This window comes from Paramormyrops kingsleyae, chromosome 3, assembly GCF_048594095.1.
Source record: "Paramormyrops kingsleyae isolate MSU_618 chromosome 3, PKINGS_0.4, whole genome shotgun sequence".
NCBI classification, from domain to species: Eukaryota; Metazoa; Chordata; class Actinopteri; order Osteoglossiformes; family Mormyridae; genus Paramormyrops; species Paramormyrops kingsleyae.
This window is the reverse complement of record NC_132799.1, coordinates 36963749-36988453: the sequence shown is the minus strand read 5'-3', so window position 1 is coordinate 36988453 and position 24705 is coordinate 36963749. Positions and strand designations below refer to the sequence as shown.

Below are 24705 nucleotides of genomic sequence, written 5' to 3'. Positions count from 1 at the left end.
ACGCCTCGCCTGTTGTTCCAATAGGCACAGAGAGCGATCCCATACTTGACGGCTACGCCACTACCAGTCCTCCAGGGCGGGAACATCTGTGGGAGAGGGACTCCAGGGAAACAACGGAGGTTGAAAGCCGAGCACACACTGAAAGGGAGTCAAACCAGTAATGGGATGGGGTAAGGAGTTGTGGGCATACTCTGCCCAAGGAAGAAAGCAGGACCACTCCTGGGGTGGAGAACCGCACATGATTCAAAGTATCTTCCCCACTTCTTGGTTCGTCCTCTCCGTCTGGCCAATAGTTTGGGGATGGTAGGCTGAGGAGAGACTTAGAGAGATGTTTAGCCTAGTACACATAGCCCTAAAGACCTGAGAGGTAAACTGAGGGCCCCGGTCTGAGACTATTTCTTCGGCTAATCCATAATACCGAAATGCTCCTTGTAGCAGCAAATCAGCCAATACTAAGGAGGATGGTAGTTTTGGCAGGGGGATAAGGCGACACATCTTAGAGAAGCGATCTACTAGGGTCAAAATGGTGGTGTTACCTCCAGAGGGGGGCAAGTCTGTGATAAAGTCCATAGCAATGTGGGACCAGGGACGTGTGGGCACTGGAAGTGGCTGCAAAAGCCCGGAGGGCATGCCTGTAAGGGTCTTATTCTGAGCGCACAGAGGACATGATAGCACGTACCTTTTGGTCTCTTTTCACCACCCTGGCCACCAGTAATGTCTCTCTAGGAGTCTGATGGTGGCTTTAACCCCCGGATGTCCAGACCCCAGGGAGGTGTGCACCCATTGAAGGATGTCACTCCGCAGCTGTGAGGGGACATACGTTTTCCCCGGAGGACATTCAGGAGGTGGGGGAGCTTTCCGGTTACCTTCCAGGAGACGCTGTTCTAGATCCCAGATGATGGGACCCACCACACAGGATGGTGGCAATATTCGGGCCATTGGCTCGGGATTCCTTGGTGCAGGGAAGCAGCGGGAAAGAGCATCCACTTTGGTGTTCTTGGAGCCAGGGAGATAGGTGACCTGAAAAAGGAACCGGGTAAAGAACAGTGCCCGGCCTGTCGGGCGTTTAGGCGCCTAGCCTCCCGCAGATATTGTAAATTGCGATGATCCGTCAGCACCTGGAAGGGATGCATAGCCCCCTGTAACCAATGCCTCCATTCCTCTAATGCCACTTTTATAGCCAGCAATTCCCGATTTCCCCCGTCATAATTGCATTCGGCATCCGTGAGTTTTTTTGACAAGAACGCACAGGGGTGAGTCTTACCCGTCCGGGGATCTTTCTGGGAGAGCATGGCTCCGATACCTACCTCGGAGGCATCTATCTCTACCTGGAAAGGTAGTTGGGGATCCAGTTGTCTCAGGATAGGGGCGGAGCAGAAGCGCTGTTTCAGGTCTCCAAATGCCTGGTAAGCCTCTGGTGTCCATTGGAGCTTCGTGATTCCTTTCTTGACTAGATCCATCAGGGGGCGCTGCCACGGTGCTAAACCCTTGAATAAACCGTCTATAAAAGTTGGCAAAACCTAGAAAACGCTGGAGAGCCTTAAGGGTCTGGGGTCGGGGCCAATTGTGTACCGCCTTGACCTTGTCTGGATCCATAGAAACCCCTCCAGGAGAGATAACGTACTCGAGGAATCTCAGAGAGGTGCAGTGAAATTCACATTTCTCACCTTTCACGTAGAGCTGGTTCTCCAGGAGACAATGACGTACCTGTCGTACCTGTTTGACATGCTGCTCCTCTGTTTCAGAATAAATGAGGATGTCATCAATGTAGGCGATAACGAAGTGATGTAACATATCACGTAATACCTCGTTGATGAAGGACTGGAACACTGACGGGCTGTTAGCAAGCCCATAAGGCATCACGAGGTACTCGTATTGACCAGCTGTGGTAATGAACCCGGTCTTCCACTCATCTCCCTCCTTTATCCGAATCAGGTTGTACACACTTCTCAAGTCTAACTTAGTGCAGATTCGCACAGCTCAAAGCTGTTCCAGGGCCGAGGGGATCAGTGGAAGGGGTTTCCTTCTCTTCACTGTGATAGCATTGAGCCTGCGGTAATCTATGCAGGGCCGCAGGCCCCCATCCTTCTTGGCTACAAAAAAGAATCCAGAAGCGAAAGGTGAAGTAGAGGGACGAATAATACCTTGTTTCAAAGCCTCCTGGACGTAGGTCTTCATCACTTCCTCCTCTGGTCGGGACAAGGAGAAGAGGCGCCCACGGGGTGGGGTTGCGCCCTCCACGAGGTCGATGGTACGATCTGAGGGACGATGGGATGGGAGCCCATAGGCCTGGGCTAAAGACATCCTGAAAATCACGGTAATACTCGGGAATACCTGACAGATCTTCTGGAAGTGGACTCTCGATGGAAGACGCACGGCAGGGTAAGGATAAGCACTCGGGGGACCATGCTTGTATCTCACCTTCCCTCCAGTCGATCCGAGGGTTGTGTTGTCGTAGCCAAGGGAAACCTAAAATAACCTTATCACATAGCGACGTTACAACCATTAACTGTATGGTTTCATAATGGAGCACCCCCACCTGGAGGGTTAGCGGGATCGTGCGGTGCGTCACCAGCCCTGAAGAGAGAGGCTTCCCATCTACCCCACGCACCGAAAGGGGTTGACGCAGTTCCTCCAGAGGGATCTGGTGCTGTCGGGTGAACTCTGCATCCATGAAGTTCCCTGAAGCTCCGGAATCTAACAGCCCCAAGCCCCGCAAACATTCCGTCCCCCAACGAAAAGTAATGGGAACCACCAATTGTACTTTTGTTAGGTCTGGTAGAAGAAGCCCCCTTACCTGCGTTTCTTCTGTCCGAGTCCTCACGGGGCGCTTTGGGCACAGACGCATGAAGTGTCACGCTTCGCCGCAGTAAATACACAGTCCTCGGTTTCATCTCCTTTCACGTTCTTCCGGGGTAAGAGGAGCGCGCCCCAGCACCATTGGCTCCGGCTCTGGTAGGTGAGGGGAGGCGACGACAGCCAAACCTTCTGCTCGGGGGTTCGAACGGCGCTGTTCGCGGATGATGGTATCCAGGATGATGGAAAGTCTTACATATTCATCGAATGTCCGCGTCGCTCCCCGGCAGGCTAACTCTGCTCGCAGTTCGGGATGGAGAGCGCGCCGATAAATTGTCTGCAGGCAGTCGGTGGTCCAGTCCAGGCCGGCAGCGAGTGTCTGGAATTCCAGCGAGAAATCTGCCGGCGATCGATTTCCCTGCCGCAGATCTAATAGACGATCACCGACATTCCGCCCCACAGCAGGGTGATCGAATACCTCTTTAAAGGCGTCCTGAAACTCCCAGGAGGATAGGAGCAGGGGGCTATTCTCTACCCACAGCATAGTCGCCCAGGTAAGCGCTTTCCCACAGAGGAGGGATATTACAAAGTGAACCTGATCTCGATCAGTGGGGAACTGATCAGGATGATGGTCTATATATAAGCCACACTGCAATAAAAAGGCCCTACATTGGTCCGGGTTGCCGTCATACCTGTTTGGTAGAGCCACTGGTACAGGAGGGCGGGGGGGAGAGGTTGGTAGTGGAGTCGCAGCAGCGGAGGTCAGCTGAAGTTGTCTGACCATATCGGTAAGCCGGGTAATCTGTACCTGTGCCTGCTGGAGCTGATCTTGAAGTTCCTGCGGCTCCATTGTTGCGGTGAAGTATTCTGTTCTGCCACAAACTATACAGACAGGGAGTTCCGGAGCAACCAAGTTTATTTGAGAAGACAAGGAGGAGAGTCATGAGCCGTTCCGGGGTTGTTGTCGGTAGCCGTCCAAGCCGTGCGCCTAGTGCCGAGTTGTGAGCCGATATCATAGTCGAAAGCCGGGAAGCCGAGGGTCAAAAAGCCGTGAAGTCAATCTGTGGACGCAGACACACAGTGAGAGAATCACACGAGGACCTACGGGAAGGATCAGGGAGGGCAAGAAGGACCGAACGTAACTGTGGGAAAGATACAGGAAAGAAGCGCTCAGTACGTGCATGGCAACAATACTTTGCAATGGGCTAATGCCTAAGTGCGGTTTAAGTATTTAGCTTAAACGGACGCTTATTGGTCCTTGCTGCGTGCGTTGCCTCCCAGAGGGAGGCGTGACATTAACTACATCTAGTGTTTCATGTCTACTTTAATATACATAAAGGACGTGCTACATAATAAGAGATAAGATGAGATAAATCTTTTTCATTGTCATTTGAACAACGAAGTTGAAATGCAATCGACTCAATGTGAGGCATAAGAGTAAAAAAAATATATTAAAAATATACAAATTTCACTGAATATACAAATAATCATCTTTGCACTTTGACGCTTTTGGGAAGCACCTCTCTTTTGTAGAAAAAGTTGTTCTTTTTGCAGTGGTTAAGGCCCTGAGGAAGCTAATTACCTAGGTAAGTAAAAAGTAGTCTGAGAGATACAACATATTGACTAATGTATCAGCATCAATCCAATATGTCAATATTGGCCAATATTGCAGATATTAACATTTTACTAATATGCAAAGGTAAATAGCAACAGAGCTAGAGATACAAGTACTAAAATGATGGAGATGATTGCAGTAGACGATCAGCCATTTTCTGTAGTGAAAAACAAAGAGTTTCTTAGGCTCATTCACCACTTATAAGAGATCTTAAAGTACCAACCCACAACAATGATCAGTTTTCCTCAGAATAAAATGTGATGTAATATCATTCTGTTAATCTGCACTGGCAAACTCCACAGCACTTCTTTTAATGTGTTTGACTTTTCTGAACAGTTCTGTAGTTGGCCTTTTGACAGTTTTACACTGGTGTGTTCTCCCTGTTTAATAATAACAATAAAACTTAATGTTCTGAGATTAAACATTCTTTGTATTCCATTTATAGTGTGTAATTTAGTTCCCATGGTGATATCTGTGAAGTTAAAAAAGTTCTCATATAGGTTCTCAAAATAATTGAATAATCGACTAATCAAATTGAATCCAGATGGAAATGAAAGATTTCTGATGAACTGAATCATTCTCAAAATAATTGTAATCAAATCGAATCGCCTTGGGATCAATGATTTACAGTAAGACCCAAAAATTATACCACTCATAAATATTAACAAACACATATTTATGCTCAGATATTCCTAAATGAGTCCCACCCCCACATAGCCATCACACACCCTAGGCAGGACCAACTTATGTAAGACCAAGAATAATGGTGAATCTCAATACCAAGAACACAAAGACTGTACTTGTGGTCTTGGCAAGACTGGTCTTGTGAACTTGCCTTCCAAGAATGATCTCGCAAGATCACAAGGACAGAGAACACACTAATTTTAGATTGACACAGATGTGTACTTGCTGTTCCGTTATGCTGTGCACCCAGCTGATACCCTGACCGTAATTTTTATCATGTTTAATAAATGACACATAATCAAAATGTCCAGTCTAAATGACTAATTATTCCTGGAATGATCACTTGTGCTTTTTGCTCAAATAAGGTGTACACTTAAAATATGTGCAATTAATTCAACTCTGTAAAAATGCTATACGCAGGTGGTAATCATTCCAGTTCAGCAGTCTCACGAGACAAAAAATGAAAAATAGCGGGAAAATACTATCTGAGAGGAACGACGGAAAGGTAACTCTGATAAAGGTAACTCTGATTAAGGTAGTACAGTTATGGTTCACACCTTCTTCCTCCGCCATTGCAACAGCACACAATGAATCAAAAGATTGTTCTCATTTGGAGAGGATGCACCCTATGCATCCTTGATACATGGGGTGGGGCAAGACCAACATCTGGGGATTTTTACTGTCTTCTGATTTTGTGGTCTTACTATTGGAACTGCTTTTCGGCAAAGGAAGATGAACGTAAAACGTGTACACGAGAACACAAGTACAGTGAAGTGTGCATATTGAGATTCGGCCTATATGTAGAGGTTCACTCGTGGGTTCAGCTCCAACACCCCTGATTGGTGTTCGACCACCCCTCATTTGCATATCCACTGGATCGGGAGCCAATGAAACAAGATCTGCAATTTGGAAAGGGGGCTCATTTCTCTTCTTGTGGCGTGAAGCTAATCTCACAGCAGGCTTTCCAGCCTGGCAGGCATGATAACATACACTAGGTCCCTGAGCAGAAACCAGTCTGCCGGCTGTCTTTAAAAATAAGGATCAGTCCTTATTTCCCTTATTTTCATCACAGACGAGCCTTCCAGAGGCATCAGCCCAAAGAATGCCACGCGGTGGATGGAACCGGTTCAATTTTAATAAGTGTGTTTCCTTCACATTAATGCGTGTTACAATACGTCCAACCCCGAGACTATATTAAATTCCGAAGCACACAAGAAGAAGTAATTATTGTGCTGGAATTGGAGTGGCAGCGCGTTTATATGAGGCACTTGTTCGTCGCAGGAAGCCAGTAATAAACCGGCAGAGACGGCGGAGGGAAAATGAAACAAACAACAACAACAGGAATCATAACCCGATTCCTGCGCGATTGTTTTCCCCGCTCTCTGCCTTCTCCTCCCGCGAATGCCTCCTCTCCCCGACCACGCTAACGAGAGGAGCCTTTCATCAAAGACCGGCGGGGCCCCCACGACTGTCTCCAAATTGCTTCCCCCCCCCCCCCGCACCCAACCGACGGCTAGGAGTTGTAATTGATCATGGTTACTTCCTCTCTCACTTTGCATTAGATCAGCACAGAATTGCATTTCTGCCTGTGACAGTGCAGTAATTAGGAGACTGACCCAGAGTGAAGAAACACAGCATTTGATGCACTGTCTCTGTGCATCAAATGAGAGGAGAAGAAAGTCCAGTGCAGCAGAGGGACAGGAGGTTACACTGCTTTCTGGGCAGTAGGGGGCGCAGTGGTTAACAAACATCTGGAGAGGGGGGGGGGGGTTGTGTTTGACACACTCCTGGACCGTAATGGAGGCATTGGTTAACAAACTCCTGGACAGTACTGGGAGGGGAGGGTGGTATTAACAGACCACTGGACAGTGGTCAGTAGGGAGGAATGGTGTTTAACCCTCTCCTGGATGGGGGTGGGGTGTTTGACCCCCCCCCCCCCCTCCTAGACATTAGGGGAAATACGCCCGTTATGCTACTGACCAATGACATCATTTCTGGGGGCCTTTCAAGGACATTTGGCCTGTCACTGTCTGCTCCATGTGGATTTATAATTTCCGATTAAAAGTTACAGTTAAAGCATGACTTGTACTTCACTTTAATTTTCAGACACCCTTTTCCAGAGAGACTAGTCAACTTTTTTGACCCCAGAAATCCCTGGAAATATCAGTCCCACTTTCTCCCCCATTCTCTGCGTTCTGAGCTTTCCTCAGAGTCCTTTCTCTCTGTCACCTGGTCCCAGGCACCTTGCCATTGAAAACTGTCCTTAAATTGTAAAATTCTGTGATGTCCAGATGCTGGGACTGATTTCAGGAGTAAAGTACTATGAAATTAAAAAGTAAAATTAAAATTACATGCACACACATCAATGTATACCCAGAGGAAAACCCATGATGATGCAATGACCACATGCAAATTCCACACACGTGGAGCCAGGGGGGAGATTTGAACCTTGGTCCCAGAGACATGGGGCAATAGCGCCAGCCACTGCCCCACTGAGCGGCCCATATAGAGAGCTATAATAAACAGCAAAAATATACACTATTTACAGGGCAACATACACTGCCCGGCCAAAAAAAAGGTCGCAATTTGGATTTATATCAGCAAATACTTAAGAGTCAATAACTCGATGATTATTACACCTCAGCAACGTTATGCAGCAATAAAGTAAAGTCAGCTGAGTACCTGAATCTACTGAATGGCCAGGTTACACCTCCATCCATCATCAATGGATTTTTTCCTCCCTGTTGGCATGGGCATATTCCAGGACAAGAATGCCAAGATTCATTGGGTTCGAATTGTCAAAGAGTGGTTCAGGGAGCATGAGGAATACTGTAACTTTCACGTATGACTTGGTCACCACAGAGTTGTGACCTTAACCTCATTTGAAGGTCTCTGGGATGTGATGAAGGAGGCTTTACGTAGTGGTTCAACTCACTTGTCAATACAGGATCTCGGTGAAAAATGAATGCAGATCTGGATGAAAATAAAGGGTGAGATGTTGCATAAGCTTGTGGAAAAAATGCCATGACAAATGTGCACCATAATCAAAGCTAAAGGTGGCCCAACGAAAAATTCAAATGGCGACTTTTTATTGGCTGGGCAGTGTATAAGGCAGGGGTCTCCAACTCCGGTCCTGGAGAGCTACCGTCCAGTAGGTTTTCTATCATACCCGGCTTCTGATGAGCCACACCTGGTCTCAGGTAAATACCAGGAGCAGGTGTGGCTCATCAGAAGCCAAGTGGGACAGAAAACCTACTGAATAGTAGCTCTCCAGGACCGGAGTTGGAGACCCCTGATATAAGGTATATAGCATAATGTTTATACACAGAATATGTATATGTATAATAAAACACTAGTCTTCTAAGAGGCACAAAGAAATATGGAGCTCTCTTTGAGTGAATTGTTAATGTATGATGTGCAAGAAATTGCTGCAAATCCAGACAGACTGTACAGTATTTGTAGAAGAGGAGGAGCTACTGTAGCAGTAATGTTTATCCTTTCTGTGCAGCTGTCATTCCTGAAACTGGCTCACTGATATCCAGGTCACTTTGGTGCCACCAAACAATGTTCGCTTCCAGTATACACACAGAGCCGTGTTGGCACTTCGTAACATTCCCAAGGATATTGCTGGGGGGGGCTTTGTGGCACTTTCCAGTAATGTTAGTTAGATTGCGTGAGGAAGGTGGGTTTGTATGCTGCATTTCGCTAACACTCGGAACTCGTAATTTTCCACTTGGGGAGCGTGAATGCATAGAAGTCACAAACAATACAATTGTGATATCCTGTGTCCCAGCTGTGGCGTGTGACGATTACAGCATGAGTTAGTATGAGGGCAGACCCACACTTGGAAACCGGTGGGAGAATTCCCCAAATTTTTTTCTCTGGTGCTTTTTTCTGGATACTGTTGTTTTAGTGAGCTGACATGGGCGTATCTTTGGCCTCACACCTTTCCAGCTTCCCCCACTGCAGTTCAGAAACATGCGATTAGGGGAAACGGTGTCTCTAAATTGGCCATTGTGTGCGAGTGTGCGTCCTGGGACAGGCTGTCATCAGGCCCAGTGCATCCTGGGATAGTCTGTCATCAGGCCCAGTGCATCTTGGGATAGTCTGTCATCAGGCCCAGTGCATCTTGGGATAGTCTGTCATCAGGCCCAGTGCATCCTGGGATAGTCTGTCATCAGGCCCAGTGCATCTTGGGATAGTCTGTCATCAGGCCCAGTGCATCCTGGGATAGGCTGTCATCAGGCCCGGTGCATCCTGGGATAGTCTGTCATCAGGCCCAGTGCATATTGGGATAGTCTGTCATCAGGCCCAGTGCATCCTGGGATAGTCTGTCATCAGGCCCAGTGCATCTTGGGATAGTCTGTCATCAGGCCCAGTGCATCCTGGGATAGGCTGTCATCAGGCCCGGTGCATCCTGGGATAGTCTGTCATCAGGCCCAGTGCATATTGGGATAGTCTGTCATCAGGCCTAGTGCATCCTGGGATAGGCTGTCATCAGGCCGGGTACATCCTGAGATAGTCTGTCATCAGGCCCGGTGCATCCTGGGATAGTCTGTCATCAGGCCCAGTGCATATTGGGATAGTCTGTCATCAGGCCCAGTGCATCCTGGGATAGGCTGTCATCAGGCCGGGTACATCCTGAGATAGTCTGTCATCAGGCCCGGTGCATCCTGGGATAGATGGTCATCAAGCCTAGTGTATCCATAGATAGTCTGTCATCATGCCTGGTGCATCCTGGGATAGATGGTCATCAGGCCCAGTACATCCTGGGATATGCTGCAGCTTTACCACAACCCTGGAAAAGCTGTTACCGATGAATGAACAGGTGTCAGCTAAGAGAAACTGGAGCACTTTACGTTTATAAAGACCACAAACTCCTACATCCCAGACACAGGAAGCTCTGGTCATATACCCCGATGGAGAGCACTTTACACAAACCTAACAGGCTAAACACCCAGATCTGAAAATGAATAATGCTGTCAAGAGATCCTGATCATTTGAACTGTAAAATAATAACATCAATCAAACATGATGGAATCCAACTAAATTCGTTCCAACATCTTCATACGAAGGTTTTATTCCGCTGTCTTCCTCTGTCCTTTAATCACAACCTGCTACGCGTTATTAGCAATCATGTGTTTGCTTAAAGGGCCAAGGGGATGTTTCTCATGCCGGGTATTGAGTACGGCACATGCTCATATCTCCTTTTTGCCATTAATTAAATCGGCAAAATCACGCCTTTTTTCCTTACACTCCTCTCAGATATAAATTACCTTTTGAATGACTTTTTTCCCAAGAACAGGATTTGAAAGGACAAAAACAAATCTTTCTAATGTCTAAATGACAATATAGCGTTTTTTTTCCCTTATGGGGACCGGTTTCCTGGTCCCCATAAGGGAAAACTCTATTTTATAAAAATCGGTGACTGCTATGAAAAAACTGAAAATGCAAAAACTCTGTTTTGTTAGGTTACTTATGGTTATGGTTAGGGCAGGGTGGGGGTTAAGGTTGTCATAGTTAGCGTTAGCATTTTTCCCATTGAAATGAATGAGCGGTCCCCATAAGGATATGTTTACCCTACATGTGCGTGTGTGTGTGTGTGTGTGTGTGTCCAATGGCCCGGCATCATATCCAGGTGTGCCATGTTCATCACGAGAATGAGAACAGCTTACTTTTTATGCTTTCGTCTGCCCAGTGTGATGGATTGGCATCCCAAGGTGTCCCCGGCCTCGTCTCTGTGCTTCATGCCATAGGCTCCAGACCCTCTCACCCTGTACTGAAGAGAGATGGATGGATCGATGGACAGCATGCTGTTAACTTCATTAAACATGGCTGTCTTATGTAAGATTTGCTGCAAATGTGTGACTCTGTGTCCATGATCGGAAGGTCACCGGTTCAAATCCCGTGCCTGGTACAGTAATGTCACCATTGGGCCATTCAGCAAGGTCCTTACCCCCAATTACCCCAGTGACACTGTCTGGCCCTGCTCTCAGATCCTCACTTCATCGCATTTAAGAAAAGTGACTGCTAAATAAATTAATGTAGTTATGTTTTACCCCAATGGGATGCAGTCGTCTTCGCTGTAAGGGGGGGCAGCAGGAAGTAGGAATTTCTACGCTAAGCCTTTACCGGCTGAACGGCCCTTGTGAAATCGAGTGCACCATTCTGCGGTTGGCACGCCACGTGCACGCTGCCCCCAGCTGACGGAGAACAACGCAGGTGGGCGGGCAAGCCAGCAAGGTGTGTATTTACAGCCAGGACCCCTGCTGGTATCCGACCCCATGCTGTGCGAGGCCTCTGTTTGGCTCATGCACATCACTAACATACCTAACAAGGGCCAAAAATTGAAATAAAATTGGGTCTGGTGTGCCACTCTTCCCTATGCGTCATTTCAGAAGGGGGGAAGGGGCCGGCAGACTTTCATGTGCAGGGCGCTGATCTGAAAGCTGGGAGCTTAAAAGTTGACGTGATTTCCTATTAAGCCCTTATATCACTTTAAATCAAGATCCTTAGATCACTGATGGCTGCTTCCTACGCGAAACGAGGGAGAACGACATCTGAGCACGATCATTCCTTGGCGATTTAGGCACACATCGGGCTCCATTCACAGCGAAGCCACAGAGAACCTGAACACACCATTCTAATGAATAGAACCCCCAGTACAGGAGTGACAGAACACAAACAAGCTGGGGTGATGCCGATATAATCCTGGACTGATCGCTTCTGCCTGGTCCTACTTGCCTTCTTGACCTAGCTACACCGTCTCCCTATATTTTCAATAAAACAAGGCACAAACATGTGACAAATTGCCCCCCAAAAAAGTACATTCTGTGACTGAATCGATTGCCTGCAATTAGCAGGCCACTCTTGTCATTGAGAAAAAGGGAGAAGCTTTTGAAACTCTCTGGGTGTTTCATGTGGAAGAAACATTTCTGAGGGCCGCAGGACCAGATTTTGCATTGCTGCAGATATTTTTATAGCAACGGATTCGATTCAGTGCAAATTAATGCTAGATGAAAGACAACCTAAGTGAGTGACCAATACGAAAGTGTCATGATGGCGTTTTTGTGGAATATGCCTTATTCTAGCTTAAAATACTGAAAGATTCATTCTCTGGCCCTAATTTAAATAGATTTAGATTGGTTGCGACTATCCTAAATCAGGCCAAGTGGAAGGTGGGGGGTGTTATCTGAGGTGGCAATACTGTAGGGCCATATACAGGGGTGGGGTCACAGCAGCACTGGCCCCAGGTGAAAGCTGATTGCCCCCCAGATTGCCCATTCCCCTGTCATTCACTGATTTCAAACATATCATTGGCTAATGTTAATGTCAGCCCATCTGTATAAATTATGACCCCTCTTATGCCCCCTCCTTTAAAAAATATGTTAATTGCCCTCACACTATTCCCATGGTGATCTGATACACTCCTAGGTTAAATCAAGAGGGCGGACTCCAGACTGACCTCCCAGAGCGGGACGTCGAGAGGAGACGCAGATTAAATGGCACACGAGTAAGAAAGTATCTCTACTGCTCATCTTTATTCTTCCTGTGAGCCACTGGTGCTGTCCAAGAAACTCCAGCCCGAGATAAGCCAGATGGGGTGGGGGCGAGGGGGGGGAGGAGGGTTAAAAAAGAGGCAGAAGAAAGAGTCACAGCCTTTTACATTTAATCTATCTGCCGGGTGAATTATTTCAGATACGCTCCTTATCGTCTTGTTTCAAGTGCGGCCTTTTCCATTTCTTGGCACGACCGGGTCGTCAGAGGATCAAAGCCGCGGCAGAGCAGGCCATTCAAAGAGCTTTTTCATTCTTTTACAAAAAGTAGCCGCGCACGACAACTGGGGCGGCTATCGAAGGCGGACTCGTAGTAACGTTAACGTGGCCACAGATGATGAAGCTCAGGACGGCGAGAGTGACATGATTTGCCCAGACCTACGGTGACTGGGGGGGGGGGGGCTGAGGGGCGTGACCCTCTTTTCCGCATGGAGGCGTGTAATCACTGCTCCTCCACGTGCCTGGACCATCGCGGATGTCTCCCTGGCCCTTGCGCGAGGTCACCCCTTCTGCAAACCATCCGGAATCGTCTTCAGAATTTTCCTTAAATTCAATAACCCTTTTATTAAAGATTGGTGATCCTTCATCTTTGGGGCACCTTTAAGCAGCAGGTTCCACTTTCATCGTAAGCGTTCGGCTCCGCCCTGTGCCGGACTCCTGCCCGTTACCTCGCGTGGTATCCCATAATCCCCCAGGGACAGGATCGCCGCCGCCCCCCACGGGACGAGGGCTTATTGAGATCTTGCGGACGGATGAATATTAAGCATCACCCTGTGAATGTGAGCTTCACAAGCCTGGAAATTGCAAAGCCTTGGTCGTCGCGTGATGTCAACTGAGTAAACAAACATCCATAATATGCTCTGGGTAGCTGTAATAAAGATGAATTCAATGTAATGCCACTTAGACTGAAAGACTTTTACAGACCCTATTATCTCCCTTTTAAATACTGGGGAAGCTACTCATGATTATGCTATAAAACACAAGCTGGTTGATCCAACGTCTTCAGATACAGTGCCTCCTCCTACACCTGAGCACCGGCACACAGGCCTCCATCTGAAATATCCGCAGCTCACGGCCTGGATACAGCAGGCGTATAACCTTGCATTTCAGGAATGGCCATTTCACCCCAGTAAAACGCCAACCAAACACATTAGCCACTAACACAAGTCTGTACTAAGTCATACACAGCAAGAATTTGTTAATTAATAACAATAGCTTAACTTTAATAAGGATGTAGTGTTTACTAGATCCATTGGACAGAGGTTTGCCCTTTGAAATGACTAACTGCAGCCAATGTACTATTCAATTATATCAATTACACAATTATATAATTTGTAATTATGACTGTAATGATCATAATTATAAATGATTATAATTATACATAACCCTCAAAAACATATTTAAAGGCAAATATATTTGAGAATAATAATGTCCCAGGTAGAAAGATTTCTACAGCAATGCAATACTATCAAAATGAAAAGTGTAATATTAGTACAAATTGTAACTATTGATTGAAAAACTACAAAAGAACAGTGCAGTACCTGACTTTAGAATGTTCATGCTACTTCATTAATTTAAATTCAACTCTGGAATAAAGTGAGCTAAGACCCGACAGAATGTTTGAGATTTACTACTGTGTAGCTTGTTCAGAAATTCTGGTCCACAAATCTGTTAAGCCCCGCCTCCTGCCCCACCCCCAAAGTAACATCTCCATTCTGGCTCACAATGCTTGTGGGAGTTTTACTTATACAAAAAATAGAAAAGAAGGAAAATGATTGGTTCTGAGAGATAACAATCAGATTTAGGAGGGGGCAGGACCAAGACATCTGATTGGTTGTTCCTGCTTCCTGTAGTTGCTTGGACCCACCTCCTCTACAATTTGATTGGATATCCACCTTCCAAAGCCTCCCCTGTTCCATCTGTGAGGTAAACTGAATGCTGAGGCACCAAGTGAAACAGAGAGAGAGACAGAAACTGAGAGAGAGAGAGACCTCCCCTGCACTGTCAGATCACGCAGCCACTTGTTTGCTGTGCCCAGAAAAGGTGTGACAACGCTAACGAGTAGCAGGCGAAGTGCTCATTAGGATGCTGCACTCCCCAAAGGCCAGCCAGGCTTGGGGGGGAGGGTAAAAACTTTTACACAAGGGTGACTGATGTTCCTCAGTTCAGGGAAGATAATTGACTTCTTTTTACAGATGTGAGATCAGATGGGGTTAGGGGGATCAGCAGCACAGGGGGGGGGGGCAAGGCAGGCTGTGATGATGAAGGAGAGAAATAACATCTGATAATTGTAGAATGACAGCCACATTTGCAGAATGGTAACAGTAGCAGCTCAGGTATCTCTAATTCTGTCGCTATTTAACCTGCCACAGGGGGCATGTAAAGTCACGGGGTCTTTCATAGGTAGCAGGTGGTGACATTTTCCACTGAAAGTGAGGTTTTCACTGAAATCAGAACTGGGTCTACTTCACTTTTCAGAGTTCAAAGGGAGTGGGTGGGGAGGAGTCAAAACTGTGGAGAAAATACAACTAAAAGTACACAGTCAAAAAGTATATGCCTTATAAATTAATTAACAGTGTCTGCTAACAGTAAAAGACCACACAAGTAGACAGAGGACTGACATATTTGCATGTTGGCTACTGTATGTTCAACCAAATACTTTTCCTGGGTTGTTTTTTTTTTTTTTTGCAGCCTTAGGTGCAATTTGGCACCGTCCGTGAAGCTGAGGTGTGAAGGTCGACAGATGCTCAGCCTTGCTGGAGGACAGCGATCGATGCAGGCCGATAACAGCTGGAGCAACCCCCCCCCCCCCCCCCCGCCACATGCACACACATACACACACACATCCCAGGGCTATGTCGACCATGTGCGTGGGTGCTTATGTATGTGTGAGCACGTTAGCGTGTGTGTGCGCCAGTATGTCCGTGTCTGCCTGTGCGTACGAGGTATATATAGAGAAATGTAATTACTTTCCTCCTATTCCAAGGCAGCCTCACTGTGATTAGGGCTGGGAATGAAATCATGGGAGCTCTGGAGTGGAATTCAGTCAACTGCACAGGTCTAATGAATGGCCTGAGATTGGCAGTGCGTGTGTGTGTGTGTGCGTGTCTATATCTCTGTGTGTATTTATGAGTTGCCCCTGTACATGAGCAGCAACTTATGTATGCTTGTGAACTGCAATTTTTTTATTTTTATTGACACATTTCTTTAATATGCATTGTTTTTTAATCAACAAAAATCAGATGAGTCTGCATCAGCTCCTGTTTTTCCATGTCTGCGATGTCGATCCCAGTGCTATCCAGCTGTTCAATTACAAAGCAAGCAACACGCAACACTGAATCATTTAAATAATCGCGAAAGTGATATCGTACCGAGACGGTTCTGGTTCTCGTTCTTTCGTTTCCAAAGATCACTTGATACGTAGATGTCACAAAAAAATAAGCACTTTAATATGCTTTGTAATTAGTAGGAAAATCAATCACTTAGATGTAATTTGTATAATTAAAGCTTAACATTTGGTTCATCCGACACCGTCACTGCGTACGTTCCCTGTATTTATAGAAGTAATTAATTTTTAATGAACTGAACGTTCTGTGGTTGCATTTAACAAGAAGGGTTCGTATTTGAAGCAGAAGGAATGCTGCTGGAAATCGGCTCGGCGTTTACATAATTATCGGTTATCAATGGCCGTAAAAATCATACCCGAGGCATGGATGCTCAGGGTGCTCCCGACTTCCTGAGGGTGCAAGCGGCGGCAAACAGAAAGTGCTTCTATTTTGTAGTCTGTCCCCGCCCCCTCATAGGCTCCACCCCCACCACAGGCCTCAGGGTACAGAAAGGGTAAAAAAACTGGCCTATGAAGAAGCAGGAAAGGTCGTCAGTGTTATTTCATTTAGTTACCAAGCAGCACTGATTAAAAGATTGAAATTATTACTATAATTTTTTTTACCTCTTTATCGCTCTCTCTTTTAAATAAACATGGTTTTAAAAATCACTTCAGTCATTACTTACTACAAAACTATCCTGATTGTTTTTTTTTTTTTTAATATGGCATTTTGATAATGCAGAGACTCCAATTATCGACACAGAAGCTCCTTCCGGAACGTTTGACCCCAGCCTGGCGGCATCTTAGCAGTTAAACATAGGCCAGGCAAGACACTTAATTAGCTGTGTTTCTGAGGCAGGAAATACCCGGAGCTCACAGAGCGAAAGAGCCCATGCTGCAAGCCCAGCCTGCTGGAAAAAAATACTTGCGTACATACATATAGTATATATTTAAACAGAATTTAAAATGCCGTTTTCCACTTAGCTGAATATCCTACATCGGATTTTCTTAGACAGATGGATGACATAGACGACGATTGGTGTGGTAAATGGACACACAGAGGAAAACAACTGGTTGAGGGGTTTAGCGTTTACCTCAGACGTGATGAAAGGGCCAGACAGCGAAGAGAATGGCGGTTTTAGCATGGTGGCCATGTGACACGGTCACACGGTTACAGCTATGTAGTCTGCTGGGGACGGTAGATGATGGGGAATTCCACAGAACACAGAGAAGGTGTAGGGTCAGGCCCAAACGGGTCTCGAAGCCTACACTAGCAGACCGCTGCTTGGACCCACTCAAAGAACCCGCCTGTGGCCATTTTTGCACGGTCCATGGTTAATTACCTTGCTCAGTGTTCCAACGTCGTGAGCTTTGGGATTTCAGGCTGAAACATTTCTGTCACGGAGGTCGGATTGACAGCAACCCGTGGGTGGCGTTCTAGAGGCAATTAATTTGATCGTTTCAGTCATATTGTTTTCTGATTCAAACGCGTTCAAAGTTGAAATTTATAGTTCTTAGTGCTGTCAGTATTATTGCAAGTATGAAAAAAATATTAACATGAATGTCACTGCTTGAAGTGGAGAATTAAGTGAAATATTAAAAAATTATAGGCAGTGACCAATACAGAAAACAAGGACAGCTGAGGGATATCTTCCAACCTCTGAGCGCACAGAAACAGAGCCGGCGTAAAAGTCCACACCTCCAGACACTGAATCAACAGCAGATTTACCGTCTTCTGGCTGAGCTCACAAAGCTTTCTGCTGTTTTATCTCACTGTTGCTACGTTCGGGAAGATGTGTCTCCATAGCTGATCATTACAGCTGCTAAGCATCGGTAAAACTTGCTATTGAGATCCATCTGCATTCTTCTAACTACCCAGAGAACGACCGAGATCCTCCAGCAGGCAGCACAGGAGCCCTAGTGTCCGTCAGCAGCCGCATGACATCATTGCAGTTGTGAAAATTGCGCATGTTCATTATGAATATATGCTAAATACCGGAAAGAGGGATATCACCATGGAGTCTCCCGATTCAACGAGGAATTGAAATGGAATTTAACAAAAACGAGTTCAGCAGAAGAGAACCATAAAGGGTTCTTAATGCGGCCATTTAAAACAGCAATGGTATAAAACGCCCTTCCTGATGTGGGGTTCCCAAGATGGGTGCGGCATAAGCCTGATCATTTACTGCCCCCGTAGAGCTGTCTTAGGTCCTAATTAGCTTGGTTTCATTGTCAGCTGGAAACAAGACTGCGGAAAAAGCCAGCTTTATGGGGCCCTCCAGTCATGAGGATTGGGTGGGGGGTGGGGGGGTGGTCAGGGAACTGCACTGGGCCTAATTGAGGCTTTCTTTATGACAAAAAATGCAGTTAAATACAGGAAGCTGATTCTCATATCACTCCGGAGTGGATAGAGAGAGGGCAAAGCGATGGCTGATATGAAAGTACTGGGTGCCGGTGAAAGCAGCCGTTGCTGCTCCTCAGTGTCCCGCGACCCCCCTGGACGGAGCTGCCGTTTCCCAGCATCCCACCTTAAGGTTAAACACCATTTACACCACTTAGGCGTCACACGGGCACGTTCGCGGCCACGCCGCTGGCGTGGGATTGGGGATCAGCTCTAAGGCCGACTTTAGGCTGAGCGTTTCGAAGGCGTCTACGAGGGGATTTCAGAGGGAGGAACAAAACCCTCGTGGGCACCGCCGGGACACAACAAAGTGCACAGTTTGCTCAAGCAGGTGAGCAAATATCGGTTTAGCTCTGCTATCCCCCTGAGCAAAGCATCAGCCGCAAGCTGAGCGCAATATTCGCCTGATGGGTTTGGTAAGTGCAGAGTTTGGACTTTATAATGTGATGGGGCCCTTGCTTATTGCGTCACGGGGAACAGCCACATCATGCAGAGAGGATGCTGCACCACCTCCTAGCATTTTTTTACAGGTCAGTTCCTTTTGTTACTGCTAACTAGCGCATTAGCACTGAGGCGCCTTCCTGGTATTTGTCATTATAACTCACAGGGGGAGGGGGGGACTTTAAATTATCCAAATTTTGCTGACGGACCTCTGGCACCCCTGGCAGTGACTCACATGCTTTAATTTGCACTTTCATCTCATAAACTGTGCCTGCTGGCAGCACCCATGCATTCACAATAAAAGCAGGGCGGGACTCTGTCCAGGGAAGTATGGGCTTTCTGCCAAGGCACCCCCCCTCCCCATGTTCACAGTCGTCAGCCGGAGGGGGAGGACTGATGATGGTAAAGTTTATAACTTAGCAATTCTATTAAGTAAGTAATGATTGGTTACATTTAGCTTGGCTCTGTTGGCCGGGCAGCGACCCCATGCCCACCTGGGCACACCCCTGGCACACACACCGGAGAATGGATTTCATGGTCCCAGATAAGTGCAGCAGCAGTGCTGCTAGCTGATTCCCAGCCTGTTAGTTAATGGGGCAATATATCGCATTCTTTTTCGGACAGGTTCAGTATGTGGTCGATATTCCCTGTTTAAAGGGCCATTAGCTGGACAAACCTGTACACCAATCCAGCTAGATTAGTTGATTTTTCCTGAAAATAGAGTTCTTTAGGTTGTATTGTTCACCACTGCCTATATTCTGTGGCCTTATTAACGGCCTCATTAAGGGTCCAAAAATTTTTTGCAAAACACCAACAGTTAAATTCTTATAAATGATATAAACATCTTACATCTTACAGGGATGGACAGATGATATATTACAATACAACTTGTTTCACAACTTACATGGTTTTTCGCTTAATCTACCATTTATATTAGTGACGAGAAATAACGTCTTTCAGAGGGTAAAATACGTTGAGCAATCATCCACTTTCGGTATAAACCTTGTTTCTGTCCCCCAACCCACAATGTCTCTCATTTTCCTGCTTTCTTGTGTTTTGTCTCTCTTTTCTACTGCGAGTTGCACCTCCGGCCCATCAGGAGGCAGGGCTGCCCCCCCCCCCCCCCCATCACTCTGCAGAATCACAGGGCCCAACCCAGTCTGATCGTTAACAACCTACAACTGTATGATCCTGGGCCCCGGAACCTTACATTTCTGAACGAGAGAAGCCGTGCTAATTAGCATGTAGCTGATTAGCATTTACTGACTTGTCTCCCGACACATGCGGTGAATGGGGCTGGGGGGTGGGCTTGGGGAGGGGGGAGCACCACAGTTGTTGCAGCAAGGTCCTTACCTGCGTGTGCGGATCCCATCTTTCCTCTTTAGTACCCTTCACATCCATCTCATTCATGCTCTCCTCCATTCCTGCCTGCCATCGCTCCCTCTTTCTAAAAACACACAACACTTTTTCCCTCCTGCAGTTTACGCACTGCAATTTGGGCTGAGCTTCCTTTAATTACCTGGACTGGCTTTTATTATTATTATCATTATCATCATTTCTGGCCCAATTAACCGTTTTTAAGTGCTGAGCACCTGTGTGTTCAGCCCGTGGCTGTCAGCCTCTCCCCCATTCCGATGACAGAGGATACCTCACAAAGATCGTTCTGTAACAAGACCCGGCTCGGTCTTTGCTGACGAATCCCGGCACATATCTCCGCTCCCTATTGCCACGCTCATAAATATTCATGAGCAAGTCAGCCCGGAACATATTTTTGGCTCTGAATGATTGCGAGTTACAGCCATTCTGAACATCTCTGCACTGCTTACAATCAGGATTGGTCTAAACACCCATTAACCCCCTCCCCATCATCAGACCCTCCCCCCACCAGGTTAGCTGCCCTTTAACAACACAGAGACAAAATATTGCATGTAGAATATGATTTTAACAGTGGAATAATGGTATCATATGTGAAGATGGAAGCGAAGGAGTAGACATTAGGATACACTTCAGAAGGCTAAAACAGACACAGAGTCTCTTCCCTTTGTAGGAAATGGGATCAGCACCGGATGCTGTGGAGGCAGAGAGGCAGGGTGGGACATAAACAGGAGGCAGGAGGCCGGTCTCAGGGTGGCCGATTCTCCTGCTCTGGGGTCTGTCTGCTCATCGGCCGCTTGCCGCTGACTGGAAATCCTCATCTTCTCTTTCCTCCTTTGTAAGACCACTTAACCTTATGGTGTTTTCAGTTATTAGCAGAAGAAGCTGATGACATCTAGTGCTGCAGTGCAAGTGATTACCCCTCCCCTCCCCCATGTGAAATGCATTTACTCAAGTGCTTACTACATGTGCATCACTTTGGGGAATGGTGTGATCTTACTCAAGGCTCCAGTGAGTGCTGGGCAGTTGCATTGTCAGGAACCCTCAGTGCCTTACATGGGCAGGAATATACACACTCAAGGGCTCACACACACTGAGTGACAGACAAAAACCATCTCAGACCTTGACATATACACACAGATACATATAGACACACACACACAGGCTGCGCTCCTGGGTAAACGTCATGTCCGGCGGCGCTGAGTACGCCACATCCGGCTCCATCCTCACACTCGTCCCCGGGCTGTCACTCTCTTTCCTTCTCTCCATCACTCTGACATTTTATACCATTATTTCATCATCCCTCTATTTCCGTTATTAGTTTTCTTCTTTTCTAATAAAGGCCTCCGCTCCTCTCGTCCAGAATATGGACTTTTCCTTTATTTTCAATTCAGCTCTATATCTGTCACAAGCAATGTTCTATTTGCCAAGATCACCCGTTTACTTTTGTGATGATATTAGACCGTGCCCTTCTTTTTTATATATATAAACCTACATCCTGCAGGTAATGTGCAATTAGCGTTTAGATAATACATGGTGTCGATGAGTCCCATCTTCTAGAATGTGTTCAGTACAACTGGAAGGCAAATTCCGTTTCCTAAGCCATGTCCGCTATAAGCGGAAGCCGAGTAATTGTTTTCTACAGTGTCTCCGATACCCACAACCCCCTTTTGCATTGCAGTACCCACCATGCTCATCTGCAATCAGGCCTTACGTTCACCATCAATCACACCGCAGTTAATCAAATTGGGTTTTCCGTGCGTTTAATGAGAAGCCGGCACCGTGAACTCGCAGGGCACGTTAAAAGACAAAAATCCGTTACAGCGTTTCTAATTAATGAACAGATCCCCGCAGCCGTGCCCCCCTTTGATCCCCACATTGATTAAGGACGGAAATCAGCGCGTCTTTAAGCAACGACGAGTCGTCGGGGGTCAGGGGGCGACCCCTGTAACACGGCTGTGCAATTTAACTGCAGCACTTAAGCCAGCTGTCGCCACAGTTTAGTTCAGGTATCCCTTATAACACATCTATACATTATTCATATTAACACATTGCTGACTTTAAATTAGACAGAAGTAGACATAAACCATTTTAAATTAAGAAAGTGTCTACAGCTGGTTGCCTGGTGACAGCAGGAACACACAAAGGTTGTTATGGGCTGTCAGTGTTAGCCCCTCCCCTACCCAAGATGGCACCCCCCCCCCCCCCTCCCCCGGGCCATCATACTTCCTCGATCAGCTCACTTCATCTTTTAATCCGGTGCAGGTGAGCAAGCAGCTAAAGCTAATGAATAGATAAAGAGAACAGGAGCAACTTCGAGATTTCCCGCACGAAACGAGTTTCTTTCTTGGCCTCTTTCGTCGGGGAAAAATTTAAAAAAGAAGATAGGTGGCATAAAAATAGCCGTTTGGCATTTCGAGGTAAAGGCCACCTTGGCAACATGAATGGCAGGCCGTTTAGCCATCGCCCGACCCTGGCGGAGACGGGCGAACTCAGACGAAACTGACATGGCAGGCTAAACAGAGATGTATATGGCAGCTGGACGGAGTCAATTGTGTTTAATGTTGAGGAATTGAAGAGCATCTCCCAGCGAATTAAAGTGTGAAGTGGCACTGAGGGCAATGTCTGGCGGCGCAATAAGGCTGGGCGCACAAGTGCCTCGAATGACTGTACTTCAGTCTCGATCACATTAAAACCCCGCCGGTAAATAAACTGCCATCGTCGCTAAAATCTGAAATTAGAGGCCACCTGTGTGCCTGACAAGGGGTTTTGTCTCCCCTGTGCTTTTTGCTTTTCAGTGTTTAACGTGTGGTGGCTCAAGTCCTCCAGACCTTGGCCTAGTATGCTAAAATTAACATTAAACCCAGGGAAAGCCGCTAGTTGGACATCTAAAGAAAGTATTGCTTGCTGCGGGTTTGGGAGAATTGTGTCCATGACTGAAGGTAAGCCTGTTTAAGCTTCCAGTTCATTGAAGAAAATCAATTAGCTTTGAAACGGAGGCTTCAATCCTGCATCATCATTAAGTAATTATCTGCATCTGACTGGACGTAATTCTGCACTGTAAGTCAAAGGGAATGCAAATATATCAATGCATAGATGCAATGTCTTCTATATCAAAACTACTTGAGATAAGCCACATTGAATACACTCATGCTAAACTCATGGTAGCCAATGACATGGCAGGTCAATATCCGTTCATTTGACTGTGGGAGGTCCACAGATTAGTCAGATAAACTCAGCAGAACAGCTAAATTTTTTGCATAGATGCAAGACAAACACACACACAACACACACACACAGGGGTTTGTAATCATATCTATGGGGAAACCTCTAATCTCAACATGATGACCTTAAACTAGGGATGGGCAATCTTATCCGCAAAGGGCCGGTGTGTATGCAGGTTTTTGGGATGACCTTTAGATCATGAGGTATGAGGACTCTTCAGCCAATCAGTCCTCTAATTAGTGATCTAATTAGGGAGTTGCAGTGAAAACCTGCATACACACCGGCCCTTTGTGGATAAGATTGCCCACCCCTGCCCCTATCCAGCCCTAACCTCAACTATAAGTATCCAAACAAAATACAAGACTTTTTTTTAGTTTTGTAATTGCATTCACAGATCTTTGTGGGGACCCGAAAAACAATCCACACAACGTCAAAACAACAGGTTTTTATTACATTGCGGGGTATATTTGGTCCCCACAATGTAATATAAACATAACCCAAACACACGCACAAAATAAGTCACCTGACTACCACCACCAAACGATCATCCACCTCACTGGCTTTTCTGTCACTGCATTTCACTGGCTCTGCACTTGTACTCAGCACTATGACGATGAAGTTGACTCTGATCCAAAACTCTGAGCAAGTGAGCAAAATCGCTAGCGAGCACCCCTGACATCCCGGCTCCTCGAGCCGGACAGCCACTGCCTTCGGCACACCGTGATGCATATAAATATACGTACCTATATGTGACGGATAAGGATGTTACATTTTATGTCAGCTTACTTTATGAAATTCACGTAATCCATCAACCAAGACAAAAATTCCCCCATGCTAAATAAATCTGTAGTCTGCATTTTAAATCGGTATGAAATCTCCTCTGTGTTGTACTTACCTCTCCTCTCCCTGCTGATGTCGCAGAACCAATAAGTGAGCGTGTGTGTCCTTTAGCAATTACATAAAAGCTTGTCAGGTCTTTACGCTTTAAAAAAACACAGCACAAACACTGAAAATGGGAGTGGATACATTTGTGCTTCTCTTGTGTGGTGTTCTGTTCATCAAATCCAAGTTTCCCCTAATTATAAGTGTTGGGGGTGGGGGGCAAAATTACCATATTTCTGACGTTCCTCCCTTTTCTTAGCATTATGCAAATGATTTTAATTGCTCTGTCAAACGATGACAGCCCACGACTGCGTGGCGCCTATATGGCAGACCCGTCGTCGAAAATAGGCTCCGGTTAGGCTGGGCTCCGGCGATCTGCTTCCTCACACTTGATTGTGCACAGCAT

The 24705-nt window shown here is 46.5% G+C and overlaps 1 long non-coding RNA gene across 1 annotated transcript; it reads right to left on the bottom strand.

Annotated features, from left to right (window-relative positions):
* Positions 1-3218: 3218 nt before the first annotated feature.
* LOC140588386 (uncharacterized) lies at positions 3219-24362 on the bottom strand. The gene is made up of 3 exons (XR_011989734.1): positions 24313-24362; positions 10771-10874; positions 3219-3857 (listed from the first exon to the last, which is right to left on the bottom strand). It is a non-coding gene; the product is annotated as an uncharacterized lncRNA (long non-coding RNA).
* Between the last annotated feature and the right edge of the window lie 343 nt (positions 24363-24705).